The sequence below is a fragment of the Lissotriton helveticus genome, chromosome 1_2, assembly GCF_964261635.1.
Source record: "Lissotriton helveticus chromosome 1_2, aLisHel1.1, whole genome shotgun sequence".
Taxonomy (NCBI): Eukaryota; Metazoa; Chordata; class Amphibia; order Caudata; family Salamandridae; genus Lissotriton; species Lissotriton helveticus.
Genome location: NC_136058.1, coordinates 359,456,758 through 359,484,021, shown reverse-complemented (window position 1 = coordinate 359,484,021; position 27,264 = coordinate 359,456,758). Strand labels below are relative to the sequence as shown.

Below are 27,264 nucleotides of genomic sequence, written 5' to 3'. Positions count from 1 at the left end.
ATTTCTATCTGTATTCATTCATATTTATTTCATGGCCATCGTAATGGTATTTATCCATATTTCGTTTGTTTTCAAAATAAATAGAATCATAAAATGATATATTTACACATTTATTTAACTCTTAGATGTGCACTCATACATGGATGCCTGTTGCATTCTAGCAAATTAAGCAGTCACATAAGACTATACAACAAAACATTATACCCACATGCGCATAATAGTGTTATTCTACAAATATATATGTTAAAATATGCCTGTATTTAAGAAAACCTGATCCTATTTTGTAACTCCCAATGCATACCTTTTGCCTGGAATACAAGAAATACAGCATGGAGAGTCTTTCATTAAAAGCACAATTTTCAGTATTTTTCTACTTTTAAAAATAAAAACAAACAGGAAACACATTCAGCTAGATGCATCAAACAAAAATCCGCTCGCAAAGGGGCAGATTCTCAGAATCTGCCCCTTTGCGACCGCTATTTTTGCATTTGGGATGCATCATCCCAAATGAAAAATCACAAATTGAAAAATCGCTAAATTGCGATTATTGCATTTAAGGAATCTCAAATTGAGATTCCTTAAATGCAATGCATGAAAGTTTTAAAAATAGCAAATTAGCTAATAGGGCATGCAAATTACCATGAAGTACAACTTCATGGTAATTTGCAAAAACTTTGAAAAATGCTCTAAAGTGCATTTTTCAAAGTTTCATGTTGCGCACACACATGCCCTAAGGGCATGTGTGTGCGCAACATATGTGCACAGATCAATTTCAGGGGTGCAACAGGGTGTCCTTTGGACACCCCTGCACCCTTGAAATCGCAATCTCAATGTGCGATTCGCTAATTGCGATTCGCAAATTGAGATTGTCTTCCCATTCATTCCTATGGGCCTCTAGGCCCATAAGAATGAATGGGGAGGTATTCCTTAATTGCGAGTCGCAATTTGCGAGTTGCAATTAAGGAATTCTAAGAAATCGCTATTTCTTTTTTTTTTTTTTTACTTTTTATTATATAAAACAAAAGGAAACAACACATCAAGCATACAATCAAGGCAATACAGCAATAATACAGCCATTAGGCCTGCGCTCAAGGAGGACGGGAGATATATGACAACAGGAGAAAAGATTTTTTTGAATACAGATGAGGGGAGGGCGTCAAAGGTAGAATTGCATATGAACAGCACAATATACCACAGCTAGAAGGAATGTAGGTCAGGGCGACTGGGAAGGACTATGAATCGCAGTGAGTGGGGGCGTACAGATATCTCCACGGTATGAGTTCCACTGGTTCCAAATCTTCCCCCATTTTTTGGGTCTGCCTCTTGCCATATACACTGTCTTCTCTCTGAACATGCACCAGTCCAGACTCTCTGTCCAAGCAGTCACTGTAGGCGGCCTCGGGGACCCCCACAACTGTGCAATATCCCTCTTCGCAATCATATTGGCAAGAGTCACCCACCGAAGCTGCGACACGTCATAATCATTCGGACCCCACACATTCAATAAACATTGTCGGGCTTCCGGCATCATCACAACACCCGTTACTCCATCCATCACCTCATGTATTCGTTTCCAAAATCGCACCACCTCAGGGCATTCCCATATGATATGGAGATAGGTGCCAAGGAGACCACACCCACGCCTACACATGCCATCCGTGGAGTAGCCCATATGAATCAGACGGTGACCGGTGACATAGATTCTGTGGAGAATCTTGAGTTGGACCAGACGGAGGCGGGCCGGAATCGCCACCTCCCTGGGAGAGGAGATCGCGGACTGCCAGTCCTCATCATCCAGTTCAATACCATCAGCAATCCAAGCTTCACGAAGGCGATCAAGCAGACTCGATCGGTCATTAATCATTTTCTTATAGAACAATGAGATAGTACTGTCTGGCACATAACCGTCTAGTATACGATCTTCGAGGGGGGAGGATTCCGGAATATCACTACCCACTGGCAACACAGAGTTCAGAGCATGGCGTACCTGGACATAACGAAATTTTTCCCTGTCACTCAGCTGATACTCTACCTGCAGATCCGAGAAGGTCTTCACCTCTCCATTAACCCAAAGATCACACACTTTACTAATACCGATCGTGTCCCATTTATCAAATCCCTTCGTCTTCCATAGGCCACCCAACTTCGCAGAGGCATAGAGCGGAGTTGCACCAGTTAGTTTATCACTCCAGCCCATAGCCGCCGTTGCGCTATGCCATACCCGCACGGCTATAGCCGTAGGTCCCGAGAGTTGTGAACGCGAGGGCCCCGAATAAAGCACCCTGTAGTAATCACCACCCGGGAGCAGCCACTTATCCATTTCAAATGCTGGATTCAACGCCGGGCCATACATCCCGTGGTTGATGGCAGCAAGATGGGAGGCCCAATAATACCTACGAATATCCGGGAGCGCTATACCGCCATCATACCAGGGCAGTGTCAATTTTGGAAGAGCGATGTGTGAACGTCCGTCCCATATTAATTGCCTCTGTAACGATTCTACTTCCCGAAAATATTTCGACGGGATGACATCAAAACTATTCTGAAGTGCATATAGGAACCGCGGTAAAGACATCATTTTGAAAAGGGCCGCACGCCCTAAGGGAGATAACGGTAATTTACGCCAACGCGCTACATCGGAGCGCAACCTTTGGAGTGGGGGGAGTAAATTGTGTTCATAGCGAACCGCCGCATCCAACGAGATAAACACACCCAAGTACTTAAAGCCAGACTGCGACAACTGGATGGGACAGCCCCGCGGCAAACGAGGGACATCACCCGCAAGTACATAAATGTAGGATTTTGACCAATTGATGATAAGGCCCGAGTTCTTCCCGAAGGAGTTAAGTACGTCAAACAACAAGTTGAGCGATTTTTGGGGAGATGTAAGGTACAATAAAATATCATCCGCATATAAGGAAATGCGATCTTCAAATTCCGGCGTCCAGCGTATACTCTTCATCGAAGGTTCCCACCGTAGCCATGAGGCGCGTGGCTCCAACGCCAAAGCAAAGAGGAGCGGGGACAACGGACAACCCTGCCGCGTGCCCCTCCCAAGAGTAAAAGGTACGGAGACACGGCCATTAACCACCACCGGTGCCAGTGGCGTCTCATACAGGAGTTTGACCCAACCAATAAAACCAGCGCCGAATCCAAATTTGGCGAGTACCGCCCAGAGATAAGACCACTCAATCGTATCAAAGGCCATCGTGGCGTCCAAGGACGCCAAGATGGCTGGTTCACGCAGCGTCGGGGCCCTCGCGAGAACACCATGCAAACGTCGCAAATTTAATGCCGTGTTACGGTGTGGGATAAAACCTGATTGATCCGGATGAATCAGGTGGCTAATAACCGTAATCAGACGATTAGCAAGCAGTTTGGCGAGGATCTTAGGCTCCGCATTTAAGAGCGAAATGGGTCAATAAGACGAGCAGCGATCCCGTGGTTTACCCTCCTTATGGATCACCACAATGGTAGCAAGACACTGATCTCTGGGGAGGGAGCCACCGTCTCGCGCAGCCAAAAACATATCACGGAGATAGGGCGCTAGAGTATCAGGGCGTAATTTATACAGTTCAACAGGAAGGCCATTGGGACCCAGAGCCTTGCCGGAACGAATGGAGCGTAGTGCGAGAGCCACCTCATCCACCGAGGGCGTGACATCCAAACAGTCCCGATCCGATTCCGACAAACATGGAAGTGCTATATCTCGAAGCAACAACTGCGAATCCTCCTCGGGCCTGTCGGACACCGAGGTATAGACCTCTCGAAAATAATCAGCAAAGCATTCAACAATTTCAAAAGGGTCCGTTACACGCACACCACCACATGTCTCAATCACCGGAACCACTCGACTCGCTCTCTCCCTTCTGTCCAGCCAGGCAATCAATTTTCCTGCTTTATCACCCACATCATATAGCCGTCCCCGCTGTTCCCTACTCATCATCTTTGCTGCATCAGTAACCAAAGTTTTATATTCTAATTGTTTAAGGCGGAGGACATGTAAGGCTTCTCGAGACACCCCTCGTTCCAATGCAGTCTCCAGGTCTGTAATTTCAGTCTCGAGCTGAACAATTGCCTCATTCTTACATTTCTTAGCACACCCCACCAAAGACAAAGCCTGTCCCCTGTTCAGTCTTAAAAGCTTCCCATAACGAAACAGGCGAGGATACAGAACCAGCATTCTCAGTAAAATGCAGATCAAATGATTTAATCAATTCAGTGCGAGTCTTAGGGTTAAGAAGATGCCAGGGATTAATCGGGGCCACCCTCCCTTCGGCGCCGATGCCAAGATTAAAATTAAACCAAATAGGGGAATGGTCTGATATACCCCGGGCCAAGTGTCTAATCTCTCCAATCGAGGGGGACAGGGCAGCCGGTATCAGGATATAATCCAATCTAGAAAGACTACCATGAGCTCCCGAATGGAAAGTAAACTGTGTTTGCTCTGGATGCATTAGTCTCCAACAATCTATAAGTCCCAATGTTTCCAGGAAGTCACCCAACTAGGATTGCGCGGCAGGAAGATCTCGGGGCGGATAGCGGTCTATTCTGCCAGAAATGACGGAGTTAAAATCACCACCCAGTATCAAAACACCCTCCGGGAGACCCAGAACCATCCGCCCCAGGTCCGTAAATGTCGTGGATTGTAAGCTCGGGGGGACATACACCGACACCAACAAAATTGGTTTTCCCTCCCACCGCCCAACAAGTGCAACATATCTACCCCTGGCATCAAGGAACACATCGTCAACCTCGAGGGGGAGGGAAACCCTAAGCAAAATACCCACTCTTCTAGAACTAGATGTAAATTCAGAATGGGCAGCAAGACGATAACCCCATCTATTAAGAGCGTGACAAGTATTTCCTATCAAGTGTGTCTCTTGTAGCAAAACGACATCAGGTGAAAGGCGCCGCAACAGCTGCATAACCACCCCTCTCTTTATCCGATCACCCAACCCATTCACATTCCAGCATAATACCCTCAGCCCTCTACCCCCCATCCAGATCCACAATGAACTCCCATCGCAAAACGAGCATCACACCAATGTCAAGGATAATGAAAGTACCTTGCCTTGAAAAGGAAAAAACAAACAATCCCAAAACATGGCCCTCCCTCCCCCCCAGGTTCCCAACACAACCCCCCCCCCACCCTGCACCCCTGCACCGACTCAAAAGCCACCCCAATTTGCAGTGTGCCTGTCGCCCTAACAATTACAAACAAAGAACTAATCTACACAAAGAAAACCCCAGAGGAGGAAAGGGGTCCCGCCATCCCCGCTACCTCCCAAGATACGAATGGAATGATCAAGGAAGTCAGTGAGCCTCTGGACACGTTGAATAGTGTTCCGGACACAGGCACCATAATCATTCTTGGTCCATCAGTCCCCCCTCAGCACCACCAGCATGTTCCTGGCCAGCACGGCGAGCCGGCAAAGTGTCCAACCAATCACTCGCTTCCTCAGGCCTGACAAAGAAGAATGTTCGATTGTCATATTCAACACGCAGTCGGGCCGGGAATAACATAGCGTATTTTTGTTCCATGTCTCTTAGTCGCTGTTTCACCCCTTGAAATCCCATTCGTTGTTTCTGGACTGATTGAGAAAAGTCCAGATAAAAGTTCACAGCAGCGTTCTCGAACTGCGTAGGGCGCTTGTCCGTGCCGCCTGCAGAATGGCGTCGCGATCTCAGAAGTTGAAGATCCGCGCAATAATCGGACAGGGGGAAAACCGGGCTTCGCCTGTCCCCCTGGCACTCTATGCGCACGTTCGACGGCAAAGAATTTGCTCAGGCCCTTGGGTGCAAGATGATTAAGAATGAGGTCCTCCACTCGAAGATCAGTGGCGAGTGAACTAGAATCTTCCGTGACCCCAATAATACGCACGTTGTTGCGCCACGCACGGCCTTCAAAATCCTCCATGCGACGAGCAAAAAAGCCATTAGCAGATCTAAGGTTGCGCACTTCTGTTTGCAAGTCGGACACATCCGTGGTAAGGCTGGATGTCTTTAGGTCCAATGACTTCACCTTCCCGTTCGTCTTGGCCAAATCAGTTCGAATTAGGTTGACATCAATAGCCACCGTGTCCAACTTCAGAGCCAGGGCGTCATACTGTTGGCCAATAGAAGACTGAATACCAGCAATGGCGCCCATCACGTCCTGCAGCGTTAATTCCGCCAATACAGCAGGATCGACAGCCTCCTCCCGGGCCTTAGGCGCGCCACCAGGGGATCCTTTAGAAAGTGTGTAGCGATCCATGACATTCGTCTGGGTTGAACCTCCACGGATAGTGGTGTTGACTCTCCGTTTTTCACCCTCGGGCTTGCCCGTCATAGCGAGCAGGGCGCCCCGGAGGGAGGCTTGGGATCTGGTCCAAATGGCACCTTAAAATTCACACACAAGAATACAGGAGGCGAAGTTGGCCAATTTGAGTCCACAGCCAAACAGTCGCAAGCTCGAAGCTCAATGAGCTGGCGTCAGAGCTCGTCCGATCAACAGACACACCGCAGATCGGAGACAGTGCGCTGGAGAAACGAAACCGAAAGTGAAGTGAGGCTGCGGTCTGATCCCCTCAAGCCGTTGTTGTTAAATTACAACCTGGGCACTGCTACAACTCGAGGTCCAGGCTGTTCCATGGAGAAGGCCACAAATTTCAAGACGGCAGAACTCGGGGACCCTGCGTCCGATTCCGACCAAAAAACCTGCTAGCACATCAGCCGGGTTGTGTCTTCAATGACCTTCCATCAAATCAGGATATTATCCAGGATAAATGCGGGAGGCAGCGAGGGTCCTCGGGAGCCCTGTGCTCACGCGGCCATCCCGGATGCGCGCGTAGCTCCTCCCCATCGCTCTTTCTTTAGTGATTTTTTGATGCATTCCATTTTGCTATTCCTTAATAGCGAATCGGTATTTTTCGCTATTAAGGAATCGCAAAATGGGTTGTTGATGCATCTGGGGGATTGTTTTCTGTCTGAATGTATCTGTAAAAATCAGTAAAAAACGGAAAACTGAGAGCCTTAGTCATAATATAACATTTATATCATGACATATGGAAGAGTATAGTCTCCCTATAAACGGCTGACATTGCTTTTTTACTACAGGCACTTTCTGATGCCAGAGTTCATCACCAGTGGACTGTATGTATAGGCGACTAACGTCCCAAAGCAAAGACACCGCCCAAAGCACAGAGACACTCACCACCCTCACACACTATGCCTGACCTCACGCGACCCCACTACGGTGACCTCCTGATGTCACTAGGGACATCAGGAGGTCACCTGATGTCACTAGAGACATAGGTATAGATGTATCAAAGGAAAAACCGGTCGCAAAGGGGTAGATTCTCAGAATCTGCCCCTTTGGGACCAGTATTTTTGCATTTGGGATGCATCATCCCAAATGCAAAAATCGCAATTTAAGAAATCGCAAAGTTTCGATTACTTAAATTGTGATTGCATTTAAGGAATCTTAAATTGAGATTCCTTAAATGCAATGCATCAAAGTAAAAAAAACAGTGATTTCGCTAATAGGGGGAGCAAATTACCATGAAGTTGAACTTCATGGTAATTTGCAAAAACTTTCAAAAATGCACTAAAGTGCATTTTTCAAGGTTCCATTTTACACACACACATGCCCTTGGGGAATGTGTGTGTGCAAGATGTTTTCATATGCAGATTTCAGGGGTGCAACAGGGTGTCCTTTTGACACCCTTGAAATTGCATTCTCAATTTGCGATTCTCTAATTCAGAATCGCAAATTGAGAATGTCTTCACATTCATTCCTATGAGCCTTTAGGCCCATAGGAATGAATGGGGAGGTGTTCCTTAATTGTGACTCGCAATTTGCGACTCGCAATTAAAGAATGTTTAGAAATCGCTACTGTTTTTGCAATTTCTACATGCATAGCCTTTTGCTATTCCTTATTAGCGAATCCTTATTTTTCGCTAATAAGGAATCGCAAATGGCATTGTTGATGCATCTATACCTAAGTTTACTGTTCTGCACATTTGCGTGCCTGCGTAAGGGTTTGTAAGTAAATGGCCCAGGACTGAAAACAGTGCCTGTGATGACAGGGAGTGAGGTAGTCACCCTCATCCTTACTCATGTAAGATTCCTATGCAGCATCTTAACATCTGGCGGCCAACCTGTGTCTTTCTGCTGAGGGGTCCACCCTGTGCTGCAGTAGTTTCCCACCTCCACCAGAGGGAGCTCAGTAAGACCTGGAATCCATCCATCATCAACATGGAAGCGGGCATCTGTAGCCTACCTCTGATGTGTCTTGGCAAAAACAACCGTAAAAATCTGCTTCTCTTCTCCAACTAGAGTCCAGGTTCTCCACACCAGTGACCGCAACAGGAGAAGCCCCTCTCTTGGTTGGCGTATCACCACCTCCTGGAACCACAGAAAGCAACATCCCATGCAGCAGTCACACAAAAGCTGTGGATGGATTCACGTTGATTGTATTTCAAAGGTGCGAAAATTATACGAAAGATGCATGTGAAGGAAATGATTTTCAATGATGTTCAAGGAAAAATACCACACGATAAAAGAAGTCTGATTTCCAACAAAGCAGCATTAAATCATGCTACTTTAGGAGTAATCTTGGATAAAAGTTTTAAACACGGGGGGCATATGCACAAGCCCCTATCGCCTCAGGAACTTTTTGTGATGTTGCCGTGGTGATAGAGGCCTTGCCTTAAGTACAAGGCAGCGTTAAGCCACTTAACGTGGCTTTACGCTGCATTGTACATAAGGCACCCTTTCACGCTATGTTTAACATGAAATGGGCGTGCCGTGGGTGTTGTGGTGGTCGTTCCACCGCAACACCTATTGTATTTGATGCTGCCCCCTATGTACATGGGTGGCGTGCATAGGAAGCACCGCCAAAATTAAAACCAGCACAATCCTGGTCTTAAGTTGGCGAAAAGAGGATAAGTGCATTATTTCTCCTCGTTTTTGCTTTTTCCATGTGTGCAGCGCACATGGAAAAAGCAAAATGCCATGGTTTGTTTATGTACAGGAAGGTGCCCCTTCCTGTACACAAACAAACCTTTTTAAAAAAATACCATTTTGTAACTTTAATGTGTGCATGAAGCAGCACACATGAAAGTTACAAAATAGCATTTTAAGATTGTTTATGTGCAGGAAGGGACACCTTCCTACACATAAACAATCTTCCCCTGCACACAGACACCCTTGCACTCTGGTGCAAGGGTGCCTGCGTTGGCGCTAAGTTGTTAAACTTAGCGCCATTGCAGGGGGAAACGCAAGTCTGCACCACGTTCTTTTAAATATGGTGCAGCCTTTCGTTTCAGAATGGCAGCAGGTTGTGGCTGAAATTGGTTTCATGAGACCAGATAGCAGACGAAGTCTTGGTGAAGCAGCTGACTTTTGGCAGTAGAACTCAAAGCACAAAAATTTAAAAATTTCTGCCCAAGAGAGGTCCCTTGCTGGCTTGATACGTTTGCCGCCTTCAGCTTGTGAGGATTTCTACCTTTGGACGTAACCACTTTTTTGGAGCTCGGATTCCTCCAACGGGGCAGGCTGAAAGCTGTAGATAAACTGGGCTACACAAGGTCAGATACCTTTTCCCTCACGTCCTGCTAAAATGGATTTGATGCTTCAGAAAAGCTAAGAGCAGGAGCTACCTGAATCTTTGGCCCAGCAGCAACACACCTTCATCGGATTGACTTAGCAGGTGCGTACCGGTCTTCTGTCGGTTCTCCAGGAAAAAAAATATTGAAAACATTTTAAGTCCAGAATTTTAGAGCTAGGCAGGGGAATTACACTCTGATACTTCTCTAGGGTTCCAGAGCCTTGAGGACATCACTTAGAGGTAACTTAGAGGTCAGGGCTCACCCCAGCAGAAGCCAACAGTAGGGTCCAGATAAGGTCCATTTGGAATTGGTCAGCTGGGCTTTTCAGGAAAGTAGGTTTCAGGCAGCTTTCAGGTCCCTAAATCCTAACAGGAGGTCAGCCAACTGAACCTTGGGGTCCACCACTCAGTACTGGGTACAAGTGGGAGCAGGTCTAACCCATAAGGTTTTCCTCACAGGTAACAACAGCAGGTGCAATCCTTCTTCTGTGTTCCATAGGGGAACCAGTGTTCTGAAGAGGGTACTGCGAGTGTTTCATTTAAGTCCAGTGCCAGCCTGAGGTGGGGAAAGTCCTGGCAACTTCCTACCGATGGGGTAGAAGTTCCCAGGGGTGATCCTGCCCACTTCTGCAGCCTTTCCAGTGTGTTTTCCAGTAAACTATCCCACCCTACCCTTCTTTACCTAAAGACCTGATGGCAGAATCTTTCTTCCACTATGCAGAGCTCACTTGTGCCTACCCAGTGGTCTTAGGGGTATGTTACGGTACCATGCATAGACTCCGCAAGATTTCAAGTGGCTACCCATTGAGGCAAGGAAACCACTGGTGCAGGGTCTTATCGTCAGTCGTTTGGATTACGGAAATGCCCTGTTCACTGCCCAGAATGCAGATCTGCTTTCCAAGCTCCAGATCCTTCAGAACACGGCAGCTAGGCTCGTCCTTAATCTCCCCTGTAGATCCTCATCTACCTCGAATCTACGGACCTTTCACTGGCTTCCGATCCGCCAGAGATGCCATTATAAAATCTTAAGCCTGGTCCATAAAACAATGTATGACGCCGACCCTAACTACCTAAAAAACAAACTTAAATGGTACATCCCGGGAAGATCATTAAGGTCCGGCTCTAAATTCCTCCTTGCTCAGCGCCATATTCGGACTCTGCGTAACGGAGGCCGCTCTTTTTCCTACCTTGCCCCCATGCTATGGAACAAATTACCTGTACACATCTCATCCACAATTGATAACAAATGTTTCCGCATAAAACTCAAAACCTGGCTTTTCCCTCCTACCACCAATTAGACGCGGCGTGCTATCTGTCCTCCATTCTTCAGGTGCTAGGGCCATGAGACCTTGCGGTGAACTGCGCGCTATACAAGAATGTATGACATATGACATACGACACAGAGGTGTGACTATGATAACGAGCAAACCCTCCCTTGTGGCCCAGTCAAAACCAACAAAGACATAAACGGTTCAGGGAAGGTCTTCTCCCATAGGGATTGGTGCCTGGCTGTCTAGTAGAACAACAAAGGGAGCAGGCCCAGGTGTGAACTACATCTGCCTGTGGCAATGTGGAAAAGTAAATTTTGTCATGTTCTGTGTCCCTACGTGTCATCCATCATATGTTATGTGTGCATGATTAAATATGCATATGTATTCCCCATGTCTGATTAATGACGCAATTACAGTTGTGTCCACCTCTAGTATGCCAGTTTCCAGTCCTCGTGAATAATACGAATATCAGGCCTATGTAAAGCTACGTTGCCACGTTTCTCAGTGTGCACGTTATTCCATTATAAAGTCCCCGTTTCTAGGCCTCAAAAGGGCCCGGACACCAGATTCAGCTCCTGTCTCCTGAAGCCTCGCTGAGGAGGGATACAGCCCCCACCTGTATCCTCGACCCTTCACTTACTTCCTGCCTCTCAGTGCCCGGTGCAGCCTGGCTCTGCCTCTGAGTCTGCCAAAAGTATGTTATAGTTCCTGTTATCAGTTCAGTCCTCCTTCTCTGCATTCCTAAGCTACTGAACTGCATCAATAGTTTCCGTCATTGTCTAGCCTTTCCGGCTCCACGTTAGAGAAATACTGTATTTAATGGTCATTTAATATTCTTCAACACGCACTACATGTAGAATAATGCATGGTCCAGTCTTAGAATCAAGTTAGCCTTTCCCCTCCTGACTTATAGTTTATATCAACATGTTCTCTAAACATCAGATACTAGATACTGTTTAGGTACATGTCGCCCTGACTCTCCAGACTTCAGTCTCTGCTCCTAGCACAGAGTTCATAGCCCCCAGCTTCTCCTAGTGATACGTCATTGCTAGTTTGCGCGCACCATCAGGTTAGAGGTCCCGGCTCCTCAGGTAGCCCCCTCCATGGTTTCCGCCCCATTCATGACATATCCTGTTACGTCTGCACCACATGTCTATGTATACGCCCAGTTACACCTACTTTTGCCTTTATCTTTCGCGACTGCTACGCGTCACACCTTCTGCTCCACCCACTGCTACGCCTACTGCAATGTAATGCTATGTGTCTGCGTTATGTATATATGCTCATGTATTGTTATTAAAAGTCAGCGCGCTCATCCCAGATCCAGCCCCAGCAGCTGCTGGGCCCTGCTGGGCCCTGCTGGGCCCTGCTGGGCCCTGTCACCCTGTCATCCTATTCCTATGCAGGTTGTCCTGTTCCTGTCCTTATGCTGTATTAAACCTGCAAAACTCCTACTACCTCGAATCTTGACTCTTATTTATTGAGCTATCTGTTATGATATATGTCTAGTCAAAAATAGGGTATTATTTATTTATTTACCACATAATGGCGCCCGAACAGGGACTTGCCCTTTCCCCACGCGTCGGTGAAGCCACGCCGACCCCCTGACCCTCTGCAGTCGTGACGGAACTCTTCTGCGCAGTGGCAGATATTTCTGCTCAAGTATCCCTCAGGCCCACGGAGGAGACGGAGGAGGCGGTCCAGCATCCAGACGAGACGGTGGAGGAACGCGGCGAGTCCCGACCAGAGCCCAAGCCGAGAGTCCAAGGTCCGAGGTATCCGGAGGTCCACCCGTAACTGAAGTCCGAAGTCCGAAGTTCGTCGTCCGTCGTCGTAGCAGTCCAGTCCAGTCCGAGGCTTTCCGTTCTTGCTGCCCGGTGAGTACCGTTACTGGGGTGGTATCTAGACAGGGTCAATTTAATTGACTCTGGTCTGTGGGTTGGTGGTACACAGTCCCACAAACGAAGTGTCCACTTCGGTGGATGCGGGTCCTGACGTGTCTCTTTATGAGACCGGTAAGTTTCGTACTGTTTCAGCAGTGCATCTAGTTTCTGTTCTAGTCAGTTTCGGTTCTCGAGAAAATTTATGCGTTCTGTTCTCAGTATTTCCAGGTAGTATTCTGTTCGAACTGTTATTTTAAATGTTTTTCATGTATTTCAATGTCGTGGTATGAATGGGGAATAAGTATCGTGTTCATTGTGTATTGTATTGTGTCTAGATTACAGTTCAGTCATGCCCATATTTTCCAAGTTACGTCAGTTGAAAACTAGAAAGGGTCTGCTGGAAGCAGCAGTTCCCGTCCCGCCCAGGGACAGTCCAGGTCACTTTATGTATCAGAAACATGGCATAAGCGCCATATTGTATCTAGATTTATGGGTAGAGTATACCAAACAGTTAGAAGAAAAGTATAGATGGCCCGTATCGGGTACATGGGATGCCGAATGCATCATGCGAGTAGAAGAAGCATTATGGAAAAAGAAAGCCAGACAGTCACAGAAAGATGCCATCGAGTTATGGCGTAAAGAAGCTCATAAAAGAACTGAAAAAGAAATCAGAAAGTCAGAATTAAGTAGAGAATCCTTAGAACGAGCACAAGAAAAAGAACTAATCGAGATAGGTGAACAAGTCAAAGCCGAACAGTCAGACAGACAGAGGCATGCCCTTATTAAGGGTATGTATCCTCTTCTTGCCGAGGGCCTGCCAAAAGCGACCCCGGAGGCATCCAGTAATTTCCCGCCACCACTAGTTCCGACCAAGCTACGTCACAAACCGACCGCAGCTGATATTTTTATTTCGTCCTATTTGGACGACACAGTCCCTGAATATGCAAATCCTGTTCGCGCTCCGCCGGTCCCTGTAAATCAGGCACATCCTGCTCCTTCAGACTCCGGGGCACCCCATGCAGTACCTGCTACGGTACCCCCGGTCCAGCCAGCATTTCAATTTCCCGCTCCGCCACGAAGAATATCAGTCGACGATTCTAGTCTAGGGGCCGCAGGAGGAGGTCCTCCTCAAACCCCGCCGCCACGCAAGCGTTTATCAGCACTCGAATTACATGCTCAAGCATCACAGCGTACTCCCAAGAGTAATAAGTCTGTTGCAGAAATCAGGCAAGCCCTTGGCGAATGTGCCTATGACCCAGTCCCAGGCGAGAATAATATGGTTTTATATTCAGTACGCGTAAGGAGGGTGACCGAGTATCTAGTCACCCTACCAAATATGAAAGAAGATCTAGACAGAATATATCGTTTCATCCGTACAGGGGATGATCCAGAAAGTATTAGTGATGCCATGTCTCAAAGGAAAGCTGAGATCCAGCGTATGATATTAAAGTTTTTAATTAACTGTCTAATAAGAGAACAAGATTACCCGTCTAAAGATCAGGCCGAAATGAAAATCCTGACAAAGTGGAGTGATAATATAGCCGAGGGTAAGCACAATACCATTAGTGCCATGGAGAATATGTACAAGAAAATCCGTAGAGAAATAATAAAGATACACGAACAACGTAAAGCAGCACAAGTAAGCGAGAAAGAAAGTAACTCTGATACTGAAGAGGTAGAGGACGAGAATCCCGCCAGAATAGCGTATGTAGGAAAATCTAGATTTCTAGATCGCCATTTACGCCTAGAACACAAGTCTATTTTCCATTCTCCAGCACCAGAACAAGGTTCACTAGAACAAGTATTCCAAGCTACCGATCACATTCTGAAATCACGAATCGGTTACAGTGAGTTAAGTACCATGCATGAACAAGAACTAGCCCGATCAGCAGTCCGATGGATTACTGATTCTACCACTTTTCCAGACGAAATAGTGGCACAGATGTTTCTGAAATTGCCCCCAGCCGAGCAGCGACTGGTGGGTATGTATATGATCCAGCACCTCATTACTCTGTATGAGGGTCAGCATTCTGATCCAGGTCCGTTACACGATATCCTGAACGAGTTACTCCAGTATAGATGGAGAGGTCTAGGTACCGATTTAATTAGTATCATTCTAGAACAGCGCCACAAATATAGAACGTTTCTGAACCCGCATTTTGTTCATGTCTCACCCCCAGAAAGTAAACCATTTTACATGGAAAGACAGAACCCGTTACGAGAAGTGCATCCAGTTAAGACAGAGGACGGTGAAATGCAACGAGTGTTTGTATACACCCCGATTACAAAGATGGAACTCCTCGAGATGAAGAAATTAATTCCCTGTCATGACAAAGATCCAGCAGGGTTCCATAGAGAATTAAAAGACATGCTCCGTATGGGAGAATACACTTACCCAGATATCATCAAAATGTTAAAGGTCCTGTTGCCCGCAGGGGTGTATGAAAAGCTAAAGGAAAAAGAATGGGAGGTGGGAGAGAAAAAGATCGATTGGGCAGTTCTAGAAGCTGAAGATAAGTCACGTGTACCAGGTACCGGTCTAGGAGAGAAATGTAAAGAATTACCAGAATTATTGATTCAAGTTCTACCCAGATTATTGACAACTAGAAAGGAAGACTGGGATGCAATCTCAGCCTGTAAACAGAAACAAGAAGAAGACATTAGTGATTTTTATTCTAGGTTTGAAAAATGTTTTAGCATCAATAGTGGCCTCAAGACAAGTAGTGAGTCATACCCTCATCTCTTTGTTACTAAATTAGTCGAGAATTCAAGTCCACAAGTTAAAAATCGAGTTTTGAAAGTCGAAAGTACCTGGCAAGCTAATACCCCGTCCCAGATGCTCCAGATGCTCCAGTACCACCAGAATAGAATCAGGGAAGAGCAAGAACACGAGAGAAAACGTATGAAAGACACGAAAATGAAAGTACTAGTTGCACAATCTGTTCCTCAAGACAGTCAGAAGAGGGGTCCGAATCAAGCCAGTCATCCTGCAGCTCCCGTTAAAGGGAATTGCAATTATTGTAAACAGCCAGGTCATTTTATAAACGAGTGTGCAGTTCTGAAACATAACATAGCTACTGGTAAGACTAAAGAAAGACCGCGTCCGTCTAGACAAGAACAAGTTTCACAGATTCCTCAGCCACAGAATGCACCACAGACAGTTACAGCACCGCAGCCTATTGCTGCAACACAGCATGTTACATCGCAGATGTACCAGTATGCACAGTCTGAGTATCCAGAGTACCAGCAGTATTCATGAAACAGCCTAGAGAGGGAGGTAGGCTTGCCTCTCATCGAGATACCTGTAGATCAAGAAGGTCCCTATGTTCACAGTCAAGTATTAGGGAAAGACAGAAAGTTTTTGATTGATACAGGGGCAAGTAGGACCACAATTAGTCATGCCGAAGTTCCAGGGGCTCCGCTCTCAGGCTCAAGAAATGTTTCCCTTGGATTTTCAGGAAAACCTATCGTAAATGAGATTTCAAAGCCAGTTACTCTAGAAGTAGGTCCATTGTCCCGTACTACTGATCTGTTACTTACTAAGTCATGTCCAGAAAATCTATTAGGCATTAAAACACTGAAAGAGTTAGGTGCAGTTATATGTTGTTCCCCAGAGGGAATACGATTGTTCCTACGTGACTTTAAGGGTCACTATGTATTACGAGATTTTGATTCAAGACTGTCTAATGTTCCGCAGCATTTATGGGCGCAAGGTCCAACTGATGTAGGTTATATGCAAATCACACCCTATCGTGTGACTCTCAAGCCAGGTGTAGTGTTACCACGAATCAGACAGTACAGATTGCCACTTGAGGCTGTAGCAGCCTTATCCAAAATTATTGACGAGCTCATCGCTCAAGGAGTAGTTGTAGAAACTGACTCCAACGTATGTAATTCTCCGATCATTCCAGTCATGAAACGTACTGATCCAAATGCACCCCCAGTATATCGATTAGTGATCGACCTACGAGAGCTTAATAAATGTATTGTTCCTCAGTACCCAGTTGTCCCAGACATCTCTTCCCTATTGACAGCCATTGATTCCGAAGCCATGTTCTTTACAGTAATTGACCTCAAGAATGCATTTTTTAGTGTTCCTATTCATCCAGACAGCCAGTTTCTTTTCGGATTCTGTTTAAATGGAAGAAGCTATATGTTTACACGAGCTCCTCAAGGTTTCACAGAAAGTCCTAGTATTTACAGTCAAGCACTCAAGAGACAACTAGACAACATTCACATGCCAACTGACACTGCCCTGCTCCAGTACGTCGATGATCTACTGATCACAGCCCGTTCTGAACGTGATTGCGAGCGAGCGTCACTAACGGTTCTGTATTTCCTGGCCGAGATGGGGCACAAGGTGTCCCCTTCTAAACTTCAATTCTGTGTCCAGCAAGTGGTCTACTTAGGACACTTACTGTCCAAGAGGGGTAGGCAGTTGACACCAGACCGTATCCAGTTAATAGCGAGTCTTCCTCAGCCCAAGACCCAGAAGGAGGTACGTGCCTTTATCGGCCTTACTTCTTATTGTAGACAATGGATTCCCCAGTATGCATTTCTAGCCAAGCCACTGATACAGTTAACGACACAGGAGGCAGCCGTATCGACTGTCCTCCCTTGGACATCTGAACATACACTTAGTTTCAACAAGTTAAAGAAAGCCCTATGTCAAGCTCCAGTTCTAGCCACACCGAACTACAGTAAGCCTTTTACACTTTTCGTCACAGAACGGGAAGGTACAGCATTATCTGTTCTCACACAAGATCAAGCAGGACAATACAAGCCCTGTGCTTATTTTTCGAGCACATTAGATCCAGTCGCCCAGGCTCTGCCTGCGTGCCTCAAGTCAGTTGCAGCCACAGCACTAGCTATCAGACAAAGTGATTCCATAGTCTTAGGACATACCTTGACAGTACAAGTCCCACACTCCGTGGAAGTTCTTCTGAACCGAACACAAACTCAGCACTTGACAATTGCACGTTTAACAGGTTATGAATTGACACTGTTCCAGCCACACATAGAAATCAGACGCTGCAACATTTTAAATCCTGCTACACTGTTACCATCAGCTAATTCAAATTCTGCCACACATGATTGTGTGGAAGTAGTTAACATTACGACTAAGCCAAGACAAGATCTGACAGATATTCCGTTACCAAATCCCGACCTGACACTTTATGTGGATGGTTCATGTATGAGAACTAGTACAGGAGAACTAGTCGCCGCGTATGCAGTGACTACTGACACCGAAGTTATTAAGACACACCGTATTGATACTCTGTCCGCTCAAGCAGCAGAGCTAGTTGCTCTGACACAAGCCTGCATACACGCCAAGAACCTGAAAGTTAATGTTTACACAGATTCACGCTACGCATTTGGAGTTGTACACGACTTTGGAGTGCTCTGGCAGGAGAGAGGTTTCATGACTTCTCATGGAACCAAGATTCAGCATGGTCTCCTTATTCAAGCTCTGTTAGATGCCATACACTTACCGACATCTATCGCTATCATGAAGTGCAAAGCACATACGAAAGTCACTGACATTATTTCCCAGGGTAACGATCTAGCAGATCGCACAGCCAAGCTTACAGCACAGACTCTAGACATTCCAGTTAACATGACACATACTCCAGATCCGATTACATGTATGACAGTTAAGGACCCTACACAAGATGTTATAGATATCCAGTTACATGCTACTCCCGATGAAATCAAGAAATGGTCCGAACAAGGAGGGGTCCAGACAGATCAAGGATGGTTAACGAAGGGTAGAGCCACATGGTTCCTCCCCGACTCTATGGTTCAAGTCATTATTAATACCGCACATAGTCCAGCACATTTAGGGGAAAAAGCTATGCTAGATAGTATCCAGAACATTTGGTTCAACAAGCATTTACGAGCTGCAGCCAAGCAGAAAGTCCGTACCTGTATGATATGTTGTCAGTTTAATCCAGGTAAAAGTGTCCCGGTGGAACAAGGTGGTTTCCAGCCCCCTGACCACCCTTTTGAAGTCCTCCAGATGGATTATATTCAGATGGAGCGATGTCGAGGTTTCAAGTATGTCCTTGTAGTTGTATGCGCTTTGTCCAGGTGGACAGAAGCATATCCAGTCCCAGATTACACAGCCGCGACCACTGCCAAGCAGTTGGTTCGTGAGTTCTTCCCCCGTTATGGACTCCCTAGAGTCGTATATTCTGATAACGGCCAGCCATTCTCCTCAGAGTTAATGAAGCATGTTTCCCTTTTGTTAGGGTACCAGTGGAAGTTCCATTGTGTACGCCATCCTGAAGCAGCCGGTCTCGTTGAGAGACATAATCAGACCCTGAAAATCCGCATTGCTAAAATATGTAAAGAAAAAGGTGTGGACTGGCTAGTAGTCCTGCCAGTCGCTTTATTTTATATGCGCATGGTCGCACATTCCAGATCAGGTCTGTCCCCGTACGAGGTCGTTTTCGGCCGCCCCCCTAATATGTGGGGTACTCCTAGACCCCGAAATATTACCGATGTTTCAAGTAATATGCTGACAGATTACCTAGCTTCCTTGATGTCTGCCCTCAACTCATGTCGTTCACAGGTTGCTGCCGCATTTCCAGACAATACCGAGGTGGCACCGCATGAAATCGTTCCAGGATCCATGGTGATGGTCCGCAACTTTGACAGATCAAGTCCGCTGGAGCCTCGATGGAAAGAGCCCCGACAGGTCCTCCTCACTACCCGTACAGCCGTGAAGTTGGAAGGACGCAAAGGCTGGGTACACCTTTCTCATGTCAAACTTTTTAATGGACTGAAACCCGTCTTAAAGAACATTTCCCAGGATTCAAAGGATTGCCAGAATATTGTTCTCAAGGACTGTCCCGCAAAAGACATTGCTACAACCCCTCCCCTGTTAGAGAAAACTCCGCAGCAGGAGTATAAACAGAAACTACGGTCTAGTAAAATAAGTCAGCCAGTTTGATTGTCTAAGTCCTCCCCTAGGTGAAACGGTTAGACTGTTTCTGACATGTATAAAATAGACCCCCATAGTGAGAGAGTTAGTCAAAACTCAATCCGATGTATCGTTTTTCTATGTTTCATATTATTTCTCAGCATTATGATTTCCTGCACCAGTTATGCATTTTACCTATGTTTCCCAGTTTCACATGTAAATAAGTCTGCTAATGCTACAGTAGAGCACACGTTTAGTGATCTGCCCCCTCATGAACTCTCTTACCGCCTCGCTATGCGTAATAACTCCTTTATCCGCATGTTACATTATTCACACCAGACCAGCAATGCCACTAATTGTTGGGTGTGTGGTCGACTCCCCCCTTTCCAGACCCCGAAGGGAGTTCTGCCACTCTTTCCTTATCCTTTTTCACATAATGGTTCGTGTGGAGCATGGTCCACGTTAACGTCATCCTCAACAGATATGTCTTTTCTTAACAGTACATGTTTTCCAGACAAGCAAGGTCTCCCCCACAGAACAGGTTTAGATCTAGAAAATGAAGTGTATAATTTAGGTAATTATTCGTCGAATTTTATGGTCCTGAATGTTCAGTCTGATACTACTCCAGACTTACCCGCTATTTCAGTACTACCAGTCAAAGGCGAATTATGTGTCCGAAATAATGGTTCCGTACATGTAGGACATAGTGATTGTACTACTATTGTCAAGTATAGTGACAGTGGGAAATCTATTTTCAAAGCTTCACGTCATTCATATTTTATTTGTGGTCAAACCGCATATATTCGTCTGCCCCTCGATTGGGAGGGAACCTGTTACATTGCCTTCCTACTGCCACCAGTTTTCCTAGCCCCACCTGATTATCATAGAAATACACATCTAGTACACATTAGACATAGAAGGGAGTCCCCAATTGTCGATTATACTGAAACTACTCTAGAACAGTATACAGATTTCAACAGAGGTTTCTTTTTCTTTATAGGACCTATCCAGAATAGTAAACTAATCCGTAGGTTAACCAGAACCCTTGAAGCTGTAATAAATGAGACTGCCTCTGCTCTAGGTAACTTAACTGAAGAGCAATCTGCTATGAGATTTGTCGTTTTGCAAAATCGTCTCGTCCTTGACGTCATACTGGCCGATAGGGGCGGGGCCTGTAGAGTCATCGGATCTAGTTGCTGCATTTTCATTCCAAATAACGCGCCGTCTGTTTATTCAGCTATAACCAGACTCCATAAAATTGCCCATCTGATACACCAAGATCCAGGCACCTGGACATGGTCCGGTTGGTTCTGGAATATAATTTCCGCATGGGGATGGAAAATATTGTCCTTTCTAGGTATTGCAGTAGCGATCATATTCAGCTGCTGCCTCTGTATACAATGTGGCCCTGCGATTTGCGGCATTTGTGCTACCTCTTGTATTCCTAGTCCCAAGCCCAGTTCTAAATCCCGTTCCAGGATAATTCGAGACGAGCAAATGATACTGTATGAAATGATAGATGGTATCATGAATATTGATGTTTCCTGATGGAAACGTAGTGACAAGGAGGGAATGTGGAAAAGTAAATTTTGTCATGTTCTGTGTCCCTACGTGTCATCCATCATATGTTATGTGTGCATGATTAAATATGCATATGTATTCCCCATGTCTGATTAATGACGCAATTACAGTTGTGTCCACCTCTAGTATGCCAGTTTCCAGTCCTCGTGAATAATACGAATATCAGGCCTATGTAAAGCTACGTTGCCACGTTTCTCAGTGTGCACGTTATTCCATTATAAAGTCCCCGTTTCTAGGCCTCAAAAGGGCCCGGACACCAGATTCAGCTCCTGTCTCCTGAAGCCTCGCTGAGGAGGGATACAGCCCCCACCTGTATCCTCGACCCTTCACTTACTTCCTGCCTCTCAGTGCCCGGTGCAGCCTGGCTCTGCCTCTGAGTCTGCCAAAAGTATGTTATAGTTCCTGTTATCAGTTCAGTCCTCCTTCTCTGCATTCCTAAGCTACTGAACTGCATCAATAGTTTCCGTCATTGTCTAGCCTTTCCGGCTCCACGTTAGAGAAATACTGTATTTAATGGTCATTTAATATTCTTCAACACGCACTACATGTAGAATAATGCATGGTCCAGTCTTAGAATCAAGTTAGCCTTTCCCCTCCTGACTTATAGTTTATATCAACATGTTCTCTAAACATCAGATACTAGATACTGTTTAGGTACATGTCGCCCTGACTCTCCAGACTTCAGTCTCTGCTCCTAGCACAGAGTTCATAGCCCCCAGCTTCTCCTAGTGATACGTCATTGCTAGTTTGCGCGCACCATCAGGTTAGAGGTCCCGGCTCCTCAGGTAGCCCCCTCCATGGTTTCCGCCCCATTCATGACATATCCTGTTACGTCTGCACCACATGTCTATGTATACGCCCAGTTACACCTACTTTTGCCTTTATCTTTCGCGACTGCTACGCGTCACACCTTCTGCTCCACCCACTGCTACGCCTACTGCAATGTAATGCTATGTGTCTGCGTTATGTATATATGCTCATGTATTGTTATTAAAAGTCAGCGCGCTCATCCCAGATCCAGCCCCAGCAGCTGCTGGGCCCTGCTGGGCCCTGCTGGGCCCTGCTGGGCCCTGTCACCCTGTCATCCTATTCCTATGCAGGTTGTCCTGTTCCTGTCCTTATGCTGTATTAAACCTGCAAAACTCCTACTACCTCGAATCTTGACTCTTATTTATTGAGCTATCTGTTATGATATATGTCTAGTCAAAAATAGGGTATTATTTATTTATTTACCACAGCAGGACAGACATTCTTTTAAGTTAATGAAGTTCCTGGGCATAGCCCAGATGACAAGCCTGTCAGGGAAAGGTAAACCTCTCTCTTTCTCTCACCTCTGGAAGCCATGTCACGCCTTCAAGGAGCCATTAAGCTACTGCATGACAATAAACACAGGCAGAAAGAACATTTGTCTCAGGCAGTAAAATTACAACTTTTCAAAGTGTAATTTTCAAAACAGCAATATAAAATCTAACTTGACTATTATGTTGTATTATAAATTACTATAAAAATGGATTCTTGAATCATTTTTTCTAGCTACTCTCAAATGGATTTTAAACATTCCAAGGTGTCATAATGTAACTCAGTGTTTTCGCACGGCAGAGTCAACCTTTCCACAGTGAAAAAGTATTTGGAGGATGTTCACACAAAATACACAAGACCTACTTTTTAAATAGCATGCACCCTACCCTATGTACATTTAGGACCACTTAAAGGTGACATGACATGTAAGTATTAAAAAGGAAGGCTTAGGCCTGGCAATAGGTTTATTATGGCACGTCTGTTACCAGTTTTAAACCTGCCCGTCCAGGCTGCAGGGGTAGGTCTGGAGACACGCTTTGCGTTGTCACTCTAGTGGTGGAACAATATGTGCTGCAGTCCTACAGTGCAAAAAGAACAGATGATAGACAGAATACTGAATCAATCAAACATTCAACCCCAGTCACAGATCTAGGTTAAACCCATTGTTTTTTTCCACTCCTCGCCTTTCCAGTTTAGACCCTGCCATATGCAAATCAGTCTTGACCCTTTTCCCCATGTGAACAGTCCAGTCCGAACTGCCAGGCCAGATCTTCCCTGGATTAGAACCAAGCATCCTGGGACCGTTTTCGGGGTACCACCCCTCATTAGCCAGGCTAGCTTGAATCTGGAGGGGTAGTGAGGATGGGACCCATGCCTGGCCATACTATTCCCACTTAGGTCAACAAGTGCAAAACAAGAGATGATGGGTGGAACACTGACTCAATCATTCACCTCCAGTCACAGATCTGGGTTAAATCCATTGGTTATTTTCACGCCATGCCTTATCAGTTTGGACCCAGACATATGCAAATCAGTCTTGACCCTCCAGTGACATATAATTTACGCCCTGGTAAATGTTTGTGCCATACACTACAGACTTATATGTAAATTAGATATGCCCATTAAGAGTGTAGCCAATTTTGACATGCATTCGGGGTCAGAACATATACACTGGGCCTTGGTTAGCAGTGCCGCAGTGCACAGAGTCAAACAAGCATTTGCAATGCAATAGGTCTTGCATTTACGAAAGTTTGAATTATTGGCATTGTAAATGACAATGCCGTTCATTTATGTGTTGATTTTAAAACAGATAAATAAAAGGCATTGTCATTTACAATGCCATTAGCTTACACTTTTGCAAATGCGAGACCTATTGCATTGCAACTGCGTTCGGTACCCGTGCTATAAAACAGTTTTTAAAAGCGTTAGGAGCAAGCGTGTCCAAAGCTATTTGAGAAAATAGTGCTTGGAGGCTGTAATTAAAGCTTACTGAGTAACAACACATGTAGCAGGGGGAGTCGCCATGGGTTGTTACAAAATGAGACATGGCGGTACTAAGAAGGGACTAAGCCTATTGACCAATGAAAAGCCAAAGTTTACAGTGGACAATGACACAAGTCAGTGAAAAATATGGGCGGAGAGTGGGTGGAGCTTCAAGTGCCTACCTGAACATAGCATGCCTTGTAGAGCTAAAAAAAACAGCAGCATCAGTCCAGAACAAATAGGGGTGACATACAATAAAAGGCATTTTCCTGCAGGCGGCCTCTGCAGCGCATCAGCATTACCCACTGTTCAATTAGAAACCTGTTCATTAATTGTAAAACAAAACCTAAACATTCAAACTGCACACAGGGTCCATTGTTAGCAGACTATAACAGACTATAATAATAAAAGGCATTAAAACACGCTGAGCTAAGCCATTGCTCCTTGTGTAGCAGTCTTTGTGTAAAAGCAAACCTTGAACATTCTAAATAGAATCAGGGCCAAGTGTTCATTCTACATTGCTTAAGGAGCTTCAAAAATGTCTGAGCATAACCACTTTGTGCTGTGCGCACTGCTATACTCACAAAAGCTAAACTTTCTAACTGCAATCAGGCCCGGTCCACTGTTAGCGCTGCCTTGCCAGCAGCTTCAGCAATCTCTGATTTCTATAGCCAGAATGTGCTTTTGAAGCAAAACCTGTCCTGTTTTATGAGGAGCCCTGTTTTGTAACTAAATAATTAAATACTTTTCTCCTACTATTAGCACAACTAAAGAATGTAAGCCAGCATTTTATTTACAGCTTTAAATCAACATTTACATGTTTGAAAAGTATGCAATGGTGTCATGCTCATTGCACCAAAGTAAACACGCAATACAAAAAATACATGATAAGTAACTTGCACAATATGTTTCTATACTGCCATTGGGAGGGGGGGGGGGGTGTCTGGTGACGTTTGAGGTGCCACTGAGACCGATTATGGTGATACACAGGACCATATCACATTGATGCCTGTTTTGTGACACAGACACACAGAGGAGAGAAAATCACATACAGACTGAAATGCAGCAAGAGAGGCTCACGGGGAGGAAGCGAGAGATGAAGAGAATACATACTTACAAAACAAACAGGGAAAGCTCTGAAGCAAAGTACCTGAATCTGACAAAAAGAGATAATATGTGACCCGCTGAAACAGAAATCTCGTGCTGCAAAATTTAACAATAGCGAAGAGACATCCAGTGACCAAACACAGCGCCAGCAATTACAAGCCTGAGGCTGAAAAAGGAGACACAGGCAGACTCTGGAACGGACACAAGACAGCAAAGTAATATTACGGGGCGTTCTCCCAGACAATCACCAACCTCACCAGGCCGAAGGATGAACAGCAAGCCTGCAGTCTACACTGGGACGAGGAAGAGGGGCCAGCAGAACACCTGGAAATACCTGTGCCACCCTCAGAGACATCACACAGCATTCGATACCTGGGGACCTGCAACGCTTTGGCAAAACGTGCAAATGAATACATGCAAATGTCAGCATTTGCAAAGCGCACAGCTACCTCCGGAGAGGTGTCCCAGCGCTGGGGGCCATTGGGAAGATTAAGCAACTTATTTTTGCCCAGAGTCGCATGGTGCTGGGCTAACCTGCCCTGGGAGCCGGGGATCGAACCGTGGTCCGGAGTCAGGCACCCTGGCCGCTGCGCCACCCTCTTCCACTAACAGGTAACAAGTGACGCCAGTGAAGCTCTACCGAATAAACTGAGAGGGGCGGATAACCAGTAAAAGACCGAGCGCTGAGCAAGGGGGCAGGCACAGAGTTGGGACAAGAATGGAACGAACCGGACTCTGGAGGGGGGTTGCTGCTCCTGGGAAGGGGTCCCTGGGGTTTTCACTCCTCAGTCTGCCTTCCTCCTCCTCTGTGCCGATGCCTCGCTCCGACCCCGGACTCAGCCTCCCCGCACCTGCTGCAGCTTCACAGGCAAAGGAACACCACCACGCTGCCGAAGATCACACAAAACCTGCTTTTCCAGACAAAAAGAGAACTAACCGGCCTGCGTTTACCCACAATCTCCATGACGTGTCAGGTCGGCATACTTTCAATTCTTTCTCGGGCGGAGGAGGGGCCCGCCTGCACAAACAACCTATGGAATATTTCCGCCTTTAAGAGACTTCTGCGCAGTCACGAACATTTGTTTAAAAAGGTTTAGGAAACAAGAAAGCATTCAGCCTCCGGTCAAAAGTAAACCAAGAGTATTTAGCTCTCGAGCAAAAGCCAGTGAGACAATACGCAAATGCAAAATTCAAAGACAGATGCATAACATTCTCTCGGGAATTCAAATAAGAAACAAGATGCTGCAAAGGGGACAATTATCTACACCCAAAGAACCCCTAACATAAAAGAAATCCCAGGGAAACACTGTACCGTGCAATATTAAAAGCCACTAAGATTTCAACAAACTACTAAAAAACTAGGACGGTAGGTAATATTTATTTTATTACACACAGGTGATGAGTAAAAGGACCTTTGCATGCAGTTCTTCTAGTAAAGGGAAGGAATGCTGTCCAGCGAGTCACGGATGTAGCACGTGGAAATGTAACATTTTCATACGAATGCCCTTTCTGCTTGGTAACCGCGAACCGCAGTCTACAGACGCCAATGCTAGATTCTTCCACCTTCCAGCAGTGATCACGCATTTTACAAAACCATAAACATAAACCAAGCGCTTTAGTTAGCGCGTCTGCAAGGCACTGCCTCCACCCAGGCCAGTGCTTTAAATGGGCCGGTACTGTCCGGTACTGAGTTCCAGCACTGTTTTATTTTTAGAGGGAGAGTACCAGCACTTCTTAGGAGAGATGTCATATTTTTAATGGGAGAGTACCGCCACTTATATGTTTCCATTTCAAGCACCACCCAGGACGAGTGGCCTGCACCGCCCTCCTGCACCAGGCTGCCTGGAGAGGTCACCAAATAGTAGATGACTTCGTCATGCCTCAAACTCAATGGCCAAAAAACTGAGTTTATGCTCCTAGGTAATCCCCCCTCGCTCACGATCAAGCCACTGTGGCCCACCTGTCTCGGCCCTTCTATCATATCAAAGGACAGAATCAAGAGCCTGGGGATTTGGCTGGATAAATCTCTTAACTTTAATTTCCAAGCAGCTAAATTGTCAGCTATCTGCTTTGGCCTACTTAGGCTTTTGCAGCAGATTCTTCCCCTACTGCCCCTCCAAGCC

General features: G+C 45.9%; 1 protein-coding gene across 3 annotated transcripts in view; it reads right to left on the bottom strand.

Moving 5' to 3' along the window:
- LOC144807919 (membrane-spanning 4-domains subfamily A member 8-like) overlaps positions 1–26,126 on the bottom strand; it is a 139,855-nt gene extending 113,729 nt beyond the window's left edge. Inside the window, exon 1 of one of the 3 annotated variants that reach the window (XM_078673513.1) lies at positions 26,079–26,126. The gene's annotated coding sequence lies outside the window, so the exon portion shown is untranslated. Of the gene's footprint in view, positions 1–8,264; positions 8,361–25,870 lie in introns of those variants that run through there. The other 2 variants (XM_078673512.1, XM_078673514.1) reach the window with 2 other exon arrangements.
- Positions 26,127–27,264: the final 1,138 nt, after the last annotated feature.